This window comes from Mastacembelus armatus, chromosome 6 (assembly GCF_900324485.2).
Source record: "Mastacembelus armatus chromosome 6, fMasArm1.2, whole genome shotgun sequence".
Lineage (NCBI taxonomy): Eukaryota > Metazoa > Chordata > Actinopteri > Synbranchiformes > Mastacembelidae > Mastacembelus > Mastacembelus armatus.
Genome location: NC_046638.1, coordinates 3,016,373 through 3,020,172, shown reverse-complemented (window position 1 = coordinate 3,020,172; position 3,800 = coordinate 3,016,373).

Here is a 3,800-nt window from a genome sequence, read left to right as displayed (position 1 = left end):
TGATTTAGAAAAATCTGGTGGTTGTAGAGACGGACTGCTGGTTTGTGTGTGTTCAGAGAGAGAAATGTACACGGATGCCAGCCTAATCTTTTAAATGTAAATTACTTTAATTATTTAAAATTCAGTGCAGTGTTTTTATTAGCTTTGTTTTTATTGTTAAATGACTCTTCCCTTGTCGTGCAGAGCCGTTTCTGCAAATAGATAGCAGCAATTAAAAAGAAAGCTGGATTTAGTGGTTCCCTTCTCATTGACGTAAACCTGAAAAGGTATGTCAGTGTGAAAAGTGAAATATAAACATGGCCGTTGCTGCACAGCTGCTTGAACTGTGCTTTCACTCTGTGACAGATTTATGGAGCTGCTTTCTAAACCTCTTGGAAATCATTCAGGTTTCAGCTTTTAAAAGCTGAATGGGGTGTATGTGGAGGCGAGGTTTATATAGTTTACAGGCAACCTCATCTCAAGATCCTCTGGCTGACCTCATTGTTTTCACAACATCTCAACTGCATCTTAAAGACTGGGAGCTGGAGCCAGTAGTCTATAACCAACAGCAGCGGTGGTGTGTTTTTAATGGAATAAAATAAAACCCTGTGATGCTGTTGGAAATACAGCAGTTCATTTGTGTTACGCTGCAGATATAAGATGACCCTTAAAGGGGGACAGTTGTGATTTTAGCGTGGACTAAAGTAGTGACCAGACAGGCTCTGCTGTGGATTTGACAGGCACATGTTTGCACATACTTGGGCTGAAAACTTTCTTTGGGTGTGACTTTCCTAAACTGTCTTTAAATGGACATGTTTAGACTAAACCTGTATGACACACAGGCTCCTGGAGAGGAGATGAAACGATGACCATAACCAAACTATGAATTACCCCCCTTTCAGTCTTGACACACACTGAAAATTACAACATAATCACACAAAGTGTTTCCTCCCCTGCCTTTACCACTCAGCAAACAATTATATGAATTAGCAGAAACGTTTTGCATAACGCACATCTGTGTACTTCAATTAACCTAATATCTGTCTTGCGTGGTTGCTGCTCTGATTTGCTCACAGCCCTTATGAGCATGGACACAGCCTGCAAGCAGAGGGGCTCAAGGAGCTCTTTGTTGAAAAACCACTATTCGACTTGAGGTGCCCTGTTAAATCTATCTAAATAATTAAGCTTCGATTAGAGACACAGCTCTGGCAACAAGTTAGTCTCTGCTTTTTTTCTGTAAAACAACAGAAGATGTTGCCTTTATTTTGACTTTGATTAATATAAAATGGGCAATTTCCTCCTCTTTGGCACTGCAGACCATTTTTCGCTCAAAATATCTTTAAATAAAACACAAAATGGACTTTGGTTATGGCTGTAAATTGCTGGTGATAATAATGACATCTTAATCATTTTGCTACTTTTGTTATTCATAATAATAATACTCACTCTTTGATTCATCTGACATCTATAACTTGGGGAAGTGAGCTCATTTCCTATACTCTGCGGATTTTAAGTTCAACTTCATGTGAAATACATGCAGAGTTTCCATGGCAGCCGATTTACAGGAAAACTATTTTCAGTGACTCGTCGTATAAACACAGTATTACAATGAAACACTGGCATAACTAGCATAAAGTGAAGTATTTGACTTTTATGTGTGTGGATGTGGATATGCATAAGCAACAAAGAAATTCACTTCTATCTCCCACTCTCTCTCTACGTATGTGTCAGCACAGATGAATGTTGAGCTGGTGCTCAGTGTGATATGAAATGAAGAATCTGCATTGACACAGTACAGCAGGACAACAGGTGGAGCTAATAACGCAGATGCTGTGTCTCAGTGAACCAACATGTATAATACAAGTGTCCTGAATGATACAAAGATCTTTAACTACACCTGTGTTTTTCCTACTAATATACAAATATGTATTTTAACAAAGGGAAACTGAGCCAGTACAGATGGATTTGATCTTCTATCTTCTAGAAATCCACTCAGCTTTACCTGTAAAATGCCAAATGTGGGTCAGGACTGAAGTGATTTAATGCTTGGACAACTTCAAGTTACCACTGAAAGAAATGAGCTGATGCCTGAAACTAGCACTGCAGCTTAAACAAACACTTGTGTTAATTGTTTGTTCTGTGTGTATCGGGTTTGTTGTCTACAGGTGATAGAGTCACTTGATTAGATTTAACATTGTTGTGGTTGAGGGTGTGAGTCACATTTTAGCAGCACTTGACATGCACAGAGTTTATTGTCCAAGAGGGCAGAGCCTTCAGGATTTAGGATTTGGCCTGACAGTTTGTCAGTCTGATATTTGCTGAGCTCAGAACTCAGATACAAGAGAAAAGGTTGTAATTTGTCCGAGCACGTCCGTCTATTTTTCATGGTCAGACCTCGAGCCTTTGTTCGGAAAACAAAGGCAGGCAGTTTGGCTAAAAGCTCGGGCCAGTGTAAAGGGAAACCATATACTATTACAGTACCATTTTTGCTGAGCACTCAGTGTTGCTTTTTGAGTCACAGTCAGCAACAAATTACAGGTTTTCAGTGTAAGACACCAACACCCAGTGACCACAGATGTGTGTACATCACATCCATCAGATGCCATGTCCGCAGTGATGCAAACAGAAACAATCAGTCTGATTTCAGCTTTGAGCACTTTTTGACACTTGTCTACAAAAAGACCACATGTCTATCGGTGATTTATAGTCTCTCTGGAAACCTGGCGGTGTGATCGAACATCACGTAGCTGGCAAATGTTGGCAAACCACGTTAGACAGAAGTGAGGTGAAACTTCAAAGCTGCTCTAAGGACACGCGGGGTGAAGAAATTCTTTCTTGGCTGGTATCAGTGATAAACGACTCGCTAAAACTTCCCAAAGGCAAATCAAAAAAGCTGAATATGCCTGGACCTGTACTGCCTGAACTATAGCTGCTTGGGCCAATTCCCAGCTGATACACAACCAGTACTCATATAGAAAAGCACAGTGTGTTTCATGTGCTTCGTAGCCAATACCCGACTCACACATTCATATTTTCTGCTTCTCAGACTTTAACACTTGGAGAGGACAGACTTGAATTAAGACAAAGCTAATTTGTCACTATAACACTGAGTTAATCTCACCACTTAGTATCAATTTACTTGTACAAGAACTGCATGCGCTTTCTCAGGTTGCTAATAAGCTGGAAGTAATAAGCTCCTGGATACTGTTTTTCAGCGTGCCAGTCGTGCGTTATGAAGACACACTGCATCAGGCTTTTATACCCCTGAGTAGCACAAACAGAGTCATCACAGTTGAGAACTCCACTTACAGAAGCAATTTTAAAACTTTTATTGCAAAGTCGACTAATTAGAAAGATGTGTGTTCTCTGAGGGTGAACAAAGAGGAGAAACTGTTCTGGGTGCCCTTAAGTGGAGATGGAGGTGCAAAGCAATGTTGGGCTGATGATTATTGCATGTTCATTTCTGTTGTCCAGTCCAGTCCAGCAGTAAACCTACAAGAAAATGCATAATGTACATTTATGTTTAGGTCCTGCAGCAACATACGACATGAAACAAAACAAACAGTGACACTAGAGCATCAAGCTTTTATACTCTTAATGTGTCAGCTATTATAGCATTTCTATTGACATTACATGGAGGGACCCCTCTTCCAGGACAGGTGTGCAATAGATGAGGTGTACAGAATAAATCAACACACTAGATTTATAGTTGACTAAACACTTCATAATTTGATTTCAGATATTTAAGCTTAAAATCACAGTGGATTTTTGTAGACAAGTGTTTGATCTGAGGGTCTCAGAGATTCACTTTTCCAATATGT